Source organism: Lepidochelys kempii, chromosome 13 (assembly GCF_965140285.1).
Source record: "Lepidochelys kempii isolate rLepKem1 chromosome 13, rLepKem1.hap1, whole genome shotgun sequence".
Classification (NCBI taxonomy): domain Eukaryota; kingdom Metazoa; phylum Chordata; order Testudines; family Cheloniidae; genus Lepidochelys; species Lepidochelys kempii.
In genome coordinates, this window is record NC_136392.1 from 35,767,601 (window position 1) to 35,780,975 (window position 13,375).

The 13,375-nt window shown below is 48.6% G+C and overlaps 1 pseudogene; it reads left to right on the plus strand.

Moving 5' to 3' along the window:
• Positions 1-6,745: 6,745 nt before the first annotated feature.
• On the plus strand, positions 6,746-11,043 carry LOC140897247 (olfactory receptor 5BS1-like; annotated as a pseudogene).
• Positions 11,044-13,375: the final 2,332 nt, after the last annotated feature.

Here is a 13,375-nt window from a genome sequence, read left to right on the forward strand (position 1 = left end):
ATTGCCTGGATCAGACAGAGTGGGACCGAGCTGAGGAGAGAGCAGGGACCCGAGCTGGGCTGGGGAGCAGAGCTGGACCAGCCAGATGCGCCAGAGAAGCAGCCCAGGAAGCAGGTCAGAGCTGGGAGCAGAGTTTAGAATCATAGAATCATAGAATATCAGTGTTGGAAGGGGCTTCAGGAAGTCATCTAGCCCAAGCCCCGGCTCAAAGCAGAGTCACAAAAGCAGCCCTCAGAGCAGAGCTGTGTTGGGAGCAGAGCTGCAGCCCCAGAGGACCAGAGAAGCAGCCCAGGAAGCTGGAGGCAGAGCAGCAGGGTGGAGCTGGAGCAGTCCGGAGCCGGGTGCGGTGAGCAGCTGGGGAGAGCGAGGGGGATCCTGGGCAGCGGGCTCAGTGCAGGGAGACATCCCCAGCCAAGAGGCGTTGCAGGTCAGACTTGGAGGGGATCATAACCCCAGTGGGGCGGGGGTGATGCTGGGAAGCAAGGTCCTGCCACCGAGAGCCTGAGAGCGTGGGGCCACGGCCAGAGCAAGGGTCTGACCCGCAGCATCCCTGCAGCACAGCCAGGGCCTGGGCATGAGGCCTGGGACTTGTGAGGAACAGACTGAACTGCCCTGACGTTCTAGAGACGCTGGTTGTGATGCCCCCGTGCCACAGAGCGGGGTGAAGTGTTTTCCTTTAACCTTTCCCATGTTTTCCTTATTTTTTAAAATTGATTGCTGTTTAATAAATTGTATTTTCTTTGAACTGTATGTAATGATCAGTGGGTCAGGGAAGCATCCAGTGCAGAGAGAGCACCCCGGAATGGGGACACCCTAGCCCCTGTCCTAAGTGACCAAAACAAGATTGGGGGTCGAGCCCCACAGGAATCCTGGGCCCAGCCTTGTTGGGGTTACTAGGACTCTGCCACACAGGAGAGTGGAAGGGGAGGCCTCTAGGTCAAGCAGGGCTCTGGGTAAAGGAAGTGGGAGCGAGGACTCAGATCCTTTTGCAGCCCAATTCACTGGGGTAGTGTATACTCCAGGAAAGTTCCCCACAATAGCTTCCCCCGCTTACATATAGGGATAGCGAAACAGATGGGTGATTGGAAATGGGGTTAAACAAGTGAGCTGGGAAAATTTGCAGATGAAACAAAATTGTTTTGTATTGTCAAGACGGAGAAGGCTGTTAGGAATTTCAGAGAGACCTGACCAAGCTAGATAAAGAGACATCAAAAAGGCAGATGAAATTCAGTATTGAAAGACACAAAATAATGCACGCAGGAAGGAACAATGTGGTATGTTCTGATGTGGAATACAGAGCTCACTTCTCCTTAGAGATGAGATGAATAAATAGGCACTTGATTAAAATATACAAAATACACTAAATGGCACAGAGAAGAAAGTTCAGACACTTCTGTTCTCCCTGTCTCAACACGAGGAAGAGAGTTGTTCAATGGGAGCAAATGGCAGAAAAAATGACACTCACAAAAGGAGATTCTTTTTCACATGATGTTCACAAATGCAGTTAGCCTGTGGAACTCACTGCCACATGATAAAATTGAAGCCAAGAATTAAGCAGCATTCAGGAAAAGATTGGGTCCTTTCATACCCCTAAGGAAGCTGGCCCTGTCACTCTCAGGGTATGTCTACACTACGAAACTAGGTCGATTTTATAGAAGTCGATTTTTTGGAAGCGGTTTTATACAGTCGATTGCGTGTGTCCCCACTAAGCACAGTAAGTCAGTGGAGTGCATCCACAGTACCGTGGCTAGCGTCGACTTTCAGAGTGGTGCACTGTGAGTAGCTATCCCACAGTTCCCGCAGTCTCCGCTGCCCATTGGAATTCTGGGTTGAGCTCCCAATGCCTGATGGGGCAAAAACATTGTTGCGGGTGGTTTGGGGTACATGTCGTCAGTTGCCCCTCCCTCCCTCCATGAAAGCAATGGCAGACAATCGTTTCGCAGCTTTTTTCCTGGGTTAGCCATGCAGACGCCATAGCACTGCAAGCGGGAGCCCACTCAGCTCACCGTCATCGCAGCTGTTGTGGGCAAGTCTACTGTGGGGGCTGCTGTGATCCAAATAGCCAATGCAATCATTGATGTTCTGTTATCAAGGGTAGTGACTCTGGGAAATGTGCGGGCCTTTTTAGATTTTAGGTGCATCATATTCCTGTCCTTTGTCGCTAGTGAAGAAATCTTGCAGCTGTACATTCCACAAGTAACAGCTCCAGGGCTCCTGCTCTTTTGCCTTGGCCACACAGCAGCAGCTCCTGGCTGCCTTTGCATCAATGGTGCATCAGTGGAAGAACTTACCAAGTTCACGGATGACACTAAGTTGTGGGGAGAGGTAGATACTTAGGACAGAAGAATCCCATGCACTGCTACAGGCTGGGTACTGACTGGTTAAGCGACAGTTCTGCAGAAAAGGACCTGGGGATTACAGTGGACAAGAAGCTGGATATGAGTCAACAGTGTGCCCTTGTTGCCAAGAAGGCTAACCGCATATTCGGCTGCATTAGTAGGAGCATTGCCAGCAGATTGAGGGACGTGATTATTCCTCTCTATTTGGCATTGGTGAGGCCACATCTGGAGTATTGCATACAGGTTTGTATCCCCCCCACTACAGAAAAGATGTGGACAAATTGGAGAGAGTCTAGCAGAGGGCAACGAAAATGATTACGGGGCTGGGGCACATGACTTACGAGAAGAGGCTGAGGGAACTGGGCTTGTTTAGTCTGCAGAAGAGAAGAGTGTGGGTGTCAAAGTTCCTTCCCCACTCTGAAGTCTAGGGTACAGATGTGGGGACCTGCATGAAATACCCCCTAAGCTTATTCTTACCAGCTTAGGTTGAAAACTTCCCCAAGGTACAAATTTTGCCTTGTCCTTGAACACTATGCTGCTACCACCAAGTGTTTTAAACAAAGAACAGGGAAAGAGACCACTTGGAGACGTCTTCCCCCAAAATATCCCCCACAAGCCCTACACCCCCTTTCCTGGGGAAGGCTTGATACAAATCCTCACCAATTGGTACAGGTGAACACAGACGCAAACCCTTGGATCTTAAGAACAATGAAGAACAATCAGGTTCTTAAAAGAAGAATTTTATTTAAAGAAAAGGTAAAAGAATCACCTCTGTAAAATCAGGATGGTAAATACCTTACAGGGAATCAGATTCAAAACACAGAGAATCCTTCCAGGCAAAAACCTTAAGTTACAAAAAGACACAGCTTATTTTACCAGCCATTAAACAAAAGAAAATCTAATGCATGTTCTAGCTAGATTACTTACTAACTTAACAGGAGTTGTAAGGCTGCATTCCTGATCTGTTCCCGGCAAAAGCATCACACAGACAGACAAACCCTTTCCCCCCCCCTCCAGATTTGAAAGTATCTTGTCCCCTCATTGGTCAGGGTCAGGAGCCAGCGAGGTTATCCTAGCTTCTTAACCCTTTGCAGGTGAAAGGGTTTTGCCTCTGGCCAGGAGGGGTTTTATAGCACTTTATACAGAAACGTGGTTACCCGTCCCTTTATATTTATGACAGTGGGTGGGGGGGATTTGATAGCAGCCTTCAAGTACCTGAAGGGGGGTTCCAAAGAGGATGGAGCTCAGATGTTTTCAGTGGTGGCAGATGACAGAACAAGAAGCAATGGTCTTGAGTTGAAGTGGGGGAGGTCTAGGTTGGATAGCAGGAAAAACTATTTTACTAGGAGGTTGATGAAGCACTGGAATGGGTTACCTAGGGAGGTTGTGAAATATCCATCCTTAGAGGTTTTTAAGGCCCGGCTCAACAAAGTCCTGGCTGTAATGATTTATTTAGGGTTGGTCCTGCTTTGAGCAGGGGGTCGGACTAGATGAGCTCCTGAGGTCCCTTCCAACCCTAATCTTCTATGATTCTATGACTCGACAGAGGTTGTCCACTAGCCTATGTCCCATACACCTGCTTCTAGAGCTAAAGATTTAGCAGCCCATGCTTTTATAGCCAGAGGTCATGGGTTCCATTCTCATCCATGCCCCATTTAGGGACCTCAGTACACCAGGCACCAGATTTTCAAAAGTATATAGACAGAGGTGTGTCTAAAGACACAGATAGGTAGAGCTGCATGAAATTCTTTCTGCCTTTTATCATTTTTTCACAGAACTGCTCAGGTTTGGCCCAGCTGCCCCTCCATCTTCACGGTGGAGCAGTAGGCAGGCCAAACATCTAGCAAGCTGTGCTGTGACCCTGAGCAACAGATAGCAATGCCCAGAGCTGGGCCCCGCCCTGCAGGATAGGAGTCACTGATTTCAATGGGAGCCGGGGGCCACATTTTTAGAGGTGTCCAGCCACTTAATGGGATTTTCAAAAGTGTCTCATTGCCTAATTCCCACTGAACTCCCACTAGGAGCTTTCAAAATGTGGCCCTAGGTACCTATCTGCATCTTTAGGTGGCTAAATCCCTTTGGCAATGTTGCCATGGGGAAATGATGCAGGCTTGAGGAGGTACAAGAGTGGAGAAGAGAGCGTTGGTATTAAAGAGTGCTTCCCACAAGCTAAATATGAGTCAACAGTGTAACACTGTTGCAAAAAAAGCAAACATCATTCTGGGATGTATTAGCAGGAGTCTTGTAAGCAAGACACGAGAAGTAATTCTCCCACTCTACTCCTCGCTGATTAGGCCTCAGCTGGAGTATTGTGTCCAGTTCTGGGTGCCACATTTCAGGAAAGATGTGGACAAATTGGAGAAAGTGCATAGAAGAGCAACAAATATGATTAAAGGTCTAGAAAACATGACCTATGAGGGATGATTGAAAAAATCAGGGGTTTGTTTAGTCTGGAAAAGAGAAGACTGAGTGGGGACATGATAACAGTTTTCAAGTACATACAAGGTTCGTACAAGGAGGAGGGAGAAGAATTGTTCTTCTTAACCTCTGAGGACAGGACAAGAAACAATGGGCTTAAATTGCAGCAAGGGAGGTTCAGGTTGGACATTAGGAAAAACTTCCTGTCAGGGTGGTTAAGCACTGGAATAAATTGCCGAGGGAGGTTGTGGAATCTCTATCATTGAAGATTTTTAAGAGCAAGTTAGACAAACACCTGTCAGGGATGGTCTAGATAATACTTAGTCCTGCCATGAGTGCAGGGGAATGGACTAGATGACTGAAGGGTTAAAATCCATTGCTGATTATCACAGAGTCCCCGGGTGATGCTCTGGAGCTGCTCCCTACGAAGCCAGGCAGGACTCTGGGGAAGTCTCCTTTCCATGATCAGACTGTCTTCAGGACACACAGCTCACACAGCTTCCACCTTCCTGGGTCTGACCTCGGAGCATTCAGCATCCTCCGCCCCTCCGTGCGCTTCCCACAGCGATTCCGCCCAGGCGGGCTCCTGGGGAAGCCAGAGGGTTCTGCACCCCAACTTCACAGTCAGACGTGACTCTCAGCCAGCCAGTAAAACAGAAGGTTTATTAGACGACAGGAACATGGTCTAAAACAGAGCTTGTAGGTACAGAGAACAGGACCCTGTTGGGTCCATTTTGGGGGGGCAGTGAGACAGACAACCACGTCTGCACTTCACTCCTCGTCCCCAGCCAGCCCCAAACTGAAACTCTCTCCAGCCCCTCTTCCTCTGGGTTTTGTCCTTTTCCCGGCCCAGGAGGTCACCTGATTCCTTTGTTCTCCAACCCTTTAGCTCTCACCTTGCAGGGGGGAAGGGCCAGGCCATCAGGTGCCAAGAAACAGGGTGTTGGCCATTCTCTGTGTCCAGACCCCTACACACACCTGCCCTCTAGGGCTCTGCAACAATCATACACCCTTATCCCACCACCTAGATACTTAAAACTGCATAGAGGAAACTGAGGCACTCCCACAATATTCAGAGGAAACATTAAGAACTTCGTCACACTGATGTAATAACCTGGTATATGGATTTGTGTACAGGCCCAAAGTCCAGAGTTTGGTCAAGAGGTCAGAGGCCTAGCAATAGCTGAGAGAAAGCAAATTAACCAAAGATAACCTTGCTTTTGCTAAGATATTCCTGGTCAGCAAAACGCCAAATGCTGGGGGCAATAATTGTGTCTTATTAAAAGTTGCAAATAGAACAAAGAAGCCCTGTTTCTGTTGTGTTATTTTCTTATGTAGGGAGATATTCTTTCCACACATCCAACCTTGAGTTTATGAAAAGTTCAAGCATGTCAGTATACGATATGGCCTCCTCCCACCTCCCTTTCCCAAGAACCAATGCCTGCCTTAAAACACAAATAAGCAACTTAAAAGACAATCTTTATTGCCATATACTTTCACTGTTTCTTTGCTTTTACCCCTAGATATGTATCTGTTGAACAATCAAAGGAGCTACTTCATTCCTATGGACCCCAGATTGAATCCAACATATATTCTACACTAATACATTTATTAAAGTACTAAGTAAATGCTAAATGTTAATTTGTTAACTTAAGACCATGGGCGGAGACATTATGTAACCTTTTGACCATTGGTTACTGTGCTATCATGTCTTCCAGCTAAACCTATCCGGGGGTGTGGGAATGCCTAGCCTGTCACTTTCCCCGCCCATGAAAAATCCATATATTCCATTGTAATCAATTGATTGACAGTGTCTCTGAGCCTAATAAACGAGGTGACACTCCGTCAGCACTGTACGTAATAAACTCTTATGCTTGAACTCTACATGGTGTAAATTTATGTTCTCCAATGACCCCTCGAGGTCCCTTCCAGTCCTATGATTCTATGATTTCTTTCTGTTCTTACAGGTCACAGTTTTGGCTGAATAAATGTCCGTGGCAAACCAGACAACGGTGACCAAGTTTATTCTCCTGGGATTTTCCAGGGACCCGCAGCTCCAGACTTTGCTCTTCCTGGTGTTCCTAGTTATTTACCTAACCACCCTAGGGGGCAATGTGGCCATCATGTTGGTGAGACGGGTTGATCCCCTCCTGGGCACCCCCATGTATTTCCTCCTCTTCCATTTATCCTTCTCAGATATCTGCTTCTCCTCAGTAACAGTGCCTAAGATGCTGGAGACCCTCCTATAAGAGCAGAAAACCATTTCTGTCAGCAGCTGCTTTGCCCAGATGTTCTTCCTCCTCTTGTTGGGGTGCATTGAGGTTTTCATTCTCTCAGCGAAGGCTTATGACCGAGACGCTACCATCTGCAACCCGTTGAGTTATATGAGGACAATGAGCAAACATGTCTGCAGTCAGCTGGTGGCCGATACATGGCTGATCGGATCTTTGTATGCCCTCATCAACATGCTCCCTCTGTCGGCCTTACATTTCTGTGGGCCTAACGCAATCAACCATTTCAGTTGTGAGCTCCCCTCCCTGGTGGCCCTGTCCTGCTCTGAGACTTTCACTAGCGATAAGGTGTTTCTCACCTCTGCTCTGACAATAGGTCTGGTTTCATTCTCCCTTACCCTGGGCTCCTACATTCATATCCTCACCGCCATCCTGAGGATATGCTCTGCAGAGGGCAGGAGTAAAGCCTTCTCCACCTGCAGCTCCCACCTCATTTTGGTGGGTTTATGCTGTGGGACAGGCTTGTTTAGGTATTTCAGACCCAATTTGGCCTCTTCTGTGGTGCTGGATCATAGAATCATAGAATCATAGAATAACAGAGTTGGAAGGGATCTCTGGAGGCCATCTAGTCCAACCCCCTGCCCAGAGCAGGACCAATCCCAAATAAATCATCCCAGCCAGGGCTTTGTCAAGCCTGACCTTAAAAACTTCTAAGGAAGGGGATTCCACCACCTCCCTAGGTAATGCATTCCAGTGTTTAACCACCCTCCTAGTGAAAAAGATTTTCCTAATATGCAACCTAAACCTCCCCCACTGCAACTTGAGACCATTACTCCTTGTCCTGTCATCTGCTATCACTGAGAATAGTCTAGATCCATCCTCTTTGGATCCACCTTTCAGGTAGTTAAAAGCAGCTATCAAATCCCCCCTCATTCTTCTCTTCCGTAGACTAAACAATCCCAGTTCCCTCAGCCTCTCCTCATAAGTCATGTGTTCCAGTCTCCTAATCATTTTTGTTGCCCTTTGCTGGACTCTCTTCAATTTCTCCACATCCTTCTTGTAGTGTGGGGCCCAAAACTGGACACAGAACTCCAGATGAGGCCTCACCAATGTCGAATAGAGGGGAACGATCACGTCCCTCGATCTGCTGGCAATGCCCCTACTTATACACCCCAAAATGCCATTGGCCTTCTTGGTAACAAGGGCACACTGTTGACTCATATCCAGCTTCTCGTCCACTGTCACCTCTAGGTCCTTCTCTGCAGAACTGCTGCCTAGCCATTTGGTCCCTAGTCTGTAGCGGTGCATTGGATTCTTCCGTCCTAAGTGCAGGACTCTGCACTTCTCCTTGTTGAACCTCATCAGATTTCTTTTGGACCAATCCTCCAATTTGTCTAGGTCCCTCTGTATCCTATCCCTACCCTCCAGCGTATCTACCACTCCTCCCAGTTTAGTGTCATCCACAAACTTGCTGAGGGTGCAATCCACACCATCCTCCAGATCATTAATGAAGATATTGAACAAAACCGGCCCCAGGACCGACCCTTGGGGCACTCCGCTAGATACCAGCTGCCAACTAGACATGGAGCCATTGATCACTACCCGTTGAGCCCGACAATCTAGCCAACTTTCTACCCACCTTGTAGTGCATCCATCCAGCCCATACTTCTTTAACTTGCTGACAAGAATACTGTGGGAGACCTTGTGAAAAGCTTTGCTAAAGTCGAGGAATAACACGTCCACTGCTTTCCCTTCATCCACAGAACCAGTTATCTCATCATAGAAGGCAATTAGATTAGTCAGGCATGACTTGCCCTTGGTGAATCCATGCTGACTGTTCCTGATCACTTTCCTCTCGTCTAAGTGCTTCAGAATTGATTCCATGAGGACATGCTCCTTGATTTTTCCAGGGACTGAGGTGAGGCTGACCGGCCTGTAGTTCCCAGGATCGTCCTTCTTCCCTTTTTTAAAGATGGGCACTACATGAGCCTTTTTCCAATCTTCCGGGACTTCCCCCGATCGCCATGAGTTTTCAAAGATAATGGCCAATGGCTCTGCAATCACATCTGCCAATTATTTTAGCACTCTCGGATGCAACGCATCTGGCCCCATGGACTTGTGCACGTCCAGTTTTTCTAAATAGTCCCGAACCACTTCTTCCTTCACAGAGGGCTGGCCACCTCCTCCTCATGCTGTGCTACCCAGTGCAGTAGCCTGGGAGCTGACCTTGTTCGTGAAGACAGAGGTAAAAAAAGCATTGAGTACATTAGCTTTTTTCACATCCTCTGTCACTAGGTTGCCTCCCTCATTCAGTAAGGGGCCCACACTTTCCTTGGCTTTCTTCTTATTGCCAACATACCTGAAGAAACCCTTGTTTCTGGGTCCATCCAGTGTCCATCCTGTACAGCACCTTAATGCCCATGTTAAAGCTCCTCATCTACAGCCTGAAAAACAAGGAGGTGAAGAGAAAAGGAGTACTTGTGGCACCTTAGAGACTAACCAATTTACTTGAGCATGAGCTTTCGTGAGCTACAGCTCACTTCATCGGATGCATACTGTGGAAACTGCAGAAGACATTATATATACACAGAGACCATGAAACAATACCTCCTCCCACCCCACTCTCCTGCTGGTAATAGCTTATCTAAAGTGATCTAGCTTTAGATAAGCTATTACCAGCAGGAGAGTGGGGTGGGAGGAGGTATTGTTTCATGGTCTCTGTGTATATATAATGTTGTGTATATATAATGTCTTCTGCAGTTTCCACAGTATGCATCCGGTGAAGTGAGCTGTAGCTCACGAAAGCTCATGCTCAAGTAAATTGGTTAGTCTCTAAGGTGCCACAAGTACTCCTTTTCTTTTTGCAAATACAGACTAACACGGCTGTTACTCTGAAAGGAGGTGAAGGCAGCTCTGAGGAGACTACTGGGGGGAAAGAACCACCTGGCTCCCAGGTAACCCAAACATCATGATGTTGAACGTGTAATAAAGAAGCAGAGACGTGTCAATAGTTGACTGCTCAGATTTTCTGCTAGTGTATAGTTTGGTGAGACTTTGAATCTATGTGTTCGTAACCAATTGGGGTTAGGTTCTGAGGGCATCTCAGTCATCTTCAGGGACAAGTAGGGTGGGGTTCTCAAAGCCCTCAAAAGCCAGGACCTCTGGCCATTTGGAGAACTTTCCACAGTTTTGACTGGACTTTCCCCACTCTGATGGTCTGTTGGCTCCAACATAAGAATGTAAGAATGGCCATGAACTTATCTAATTCTTTTTGGAACCCTTTTATAGTCTTGGCCTTCACAACGTCCTCTGGCAAAGAGTTCCACAGGTTGAATGTTTGTTGTGTGTTCGTTTTAAACCTGCTGCCTATTAATTTCATTGGGTGATGTCAAGGTCTTTTGTTATGAGAAGGAGTAAATAACTCTTCCTTATTTAATTTCTCCACACCACACCTGATTTTATAGACCTCTATCATATCACTCTTAGTCATCTCTTTTCCAAGCTGAAAAGTCCCAGTCTTATTAATCTCTCCTCATATGGTCCCCCTTTCCCTGGAATGTCCCTTCTGCCTTCACTTTTCTTTCCACTTAGCTGATCGCCTCCTAGCTAAAGCCATCTTTAAAAAATACATCAAGTCTCTGACCTGCTGCTTGCTGCTGTGACATGGTTTGCTGCTAGTGTGTTCTCCCCCTTCCCCCACCCTGCATCTGTCTGGGCTATGCAGACTGCCAGCTCTCTGGGGCTGGGACCATCTGTGTTTGTACAGCGCCTAATACAGTGGGACCCCTGCTTGGGGGACTCGATCCTCCCGTAGGCAAAGTTCACACAGAGCAAAGCGAGTGTGAGCTGGCTGGAGAACTCCTTCTGAAGCAGGGAAATCTCTGGCAGGGGTAAGGAGGTGGATATGCTGCATCTGCTGCTTCCTCCTCTGACAGTGCTGTGCAGCCCACCAGGAAGGGGACGGCGTGGAGCAGGTGGATCAGGGCGGGAAAGGGATGGCAGCAAGTGTGGTGGAGGGAGACCCTCCTACCCCTGATTCTCCCTCAGTTATGTGAAGTTGGGGCACAGGGAGCGTAGCTCCCATGCGCACAGAGAAGAGCTAGGCCATGTGTGGAGTACAGCAACGCCTGTGGTTACAATTGTTGTAGTGGTATAATGTTAACTGCTGGGGTTGGAATTGTCCCTGTTTGCCCTTCGCCTCAAATTCAATTTGTTTTTTCCAAGTTTGAGCAAAACCAATTCTGCCCTTCCCAAGAACAGGGCGTGGGGCCACTTTCCTCTGCCCTTTTCTGAACAGCTCTGGCTCTGGGAAGTTGAAGCTTGGCAGATGGGCAGTCCTGAGGTCAGCATGAGGTCTGTAATGCTCTCAGTCACAGGTGGCGCGTGACTCGTCCATTTGGGGAGGCTGGGCACATCCGGAATGTGGCCCCGCCCTAATGCCCAGCTCCTCTCGGTCTCCTCCCCCTGAAGCCCCACCCCCACCCGTGCTCCACCCCAGGCTCAGCTCAGTCCCCACATCCACCTCTTCCCCTGAAGCCCCTCCTGCCCACCGCATGCACACCCCTTTGCCCCATCCCCCGGCAACGCCCGCCTGCCCACCCGCCAGCCACTCACTGCTCCTGCTTGCCTCTTCTCCCCCATCCCCAGGCTCTAATGTGGGTGGAGCAGGGATGGGAAGAGGCAGAAGGAGGGTGGTACCTCGTGGGGGAGGAGAATGAATAGGAACAGGGCCTTGGGGTGGAGCGTGGGCGGGGCCACAGCCAGGGTTCCCTTTCAGTGACGGGACACTCCAAAAGTGGTGGGCTGGCTGTTTGGGGAGGCTTAGCCTCCCCTGGCCTCTTATACCCGTTGCCCATGGTCCCAGTCAAAATCCATCCAGGTCAGATCAGCCACAGAGCATCACCGTTTGGACATGCCCAGAAGAACATGTCCAAAACTTGTCACTCAACATTCCCAATTGCATGCAGCCAGGTCTCCGCCGACTTCTGTGAATAGTTAGCCCTTTTACAGACCTTGCACAGCTGAGGTTTCACAAAGTCACATCGGACAGAGCTGGGAAAGAAAACAGATCTTTAGTAAGGGAGACTCCTGCCTCTCAGATGGAAATTCCTGCACATCAAACCCATTCCCCTCTAGGGGCTGGGCCAATGGGTATAATAAGCTACTACTGTGGGCAGCAAGTGACGTACTAGAGTTTAACGGCTACCAATAAGGTGCTAACTTCCTCTACTAGCTCAAGTGGCAGAGGGCTGTGTAGTGGATTGGACAGTCCTGGGTTCAAAACCTGGTGGTGTTAGATGTGGGGAATTGTTTCTGTTACATGTAACAATTGATATATGTGTATTCTTTTTAGAAATCCCTAGGAAATGCCATTTAAAACCCTACATTAAGGATAAAATTTTCAATTTTACTAATCTAGCACTCTAAATTACTTTTATGGGCCACATTACTGTAGCATTGGAACATCTCCGAGTCTGCAGTGTTTATGCTCATAATGCCACAGAGAGGTATTATTCCCATTGCACCGATGGGAAACTGAGGCACAGAGAGACTTGGGCACAGATCCACCAAGGCACTTGGGCAATGGCGAGTGTTTTAGATACCTGACCACCCAGTGGCATCTCCAGTCCCAGGTTAGGTGCCCTGTAAAATGCATGGTAAGAGTTTGGGCACCTAAGAATGGGATCCACAAAGAAAGCACACTAGGCAGGGAGCCGCGTAAGTGAGGCAATGGGAGATGCTGAGGAGGAGGGTGGGGCCTAAGTCCCTCCCCTCTCAGGGATTCGGCCAGAGGGAGGCACATCCCTCTGCTTGTTGTTCTCAGCTGTGACCCCTCTCCTGGAGTTGGGTGCCAATGCCATTTTGCAAGGAATTCTGGGAGGAGGGGGCGGAATGAAGGGGGAAGCGCACCCTTATCCCAATGGCTAGGGTGCTTCCCTGTGTCATGTGACATAGGATACCCCAGTTTAATTCCCTTTCCCTCCCCAGCTGTCTTGTGTGGCCGTGCGTATGCTCTGGGTATGCCCCCCAGATGAGGAAGACAGGACAATGCCGAGCTGGGGTATCCAGCTATGGCTTTGCTGTGAGATAGGCACCAGCCATTGGGGCTCACGTAACAAGGCACAAGCCCCGTGACAGAAACTTAGGCACCTTGGGGACATTAGTGGGCAAAATTTAGGTGTCTAGGGACTTTTAGGTGCCTCCAGAGTTAGGTGTCAGCTGAGCAGGGGTTCTGAGGATCTCAGTGGCTTCTAAAGGTCAGGCTTAGGGGTCTCACATGGCAGTTAGGTGTCTAAATCCTTTTGTGGGTCTGGGCCTAAGTGATTTGCCCAGTACATAGGAAGTCTGTGGTGGAACAGAGACTTGAACCTAGGTTTCCCCTAGGCT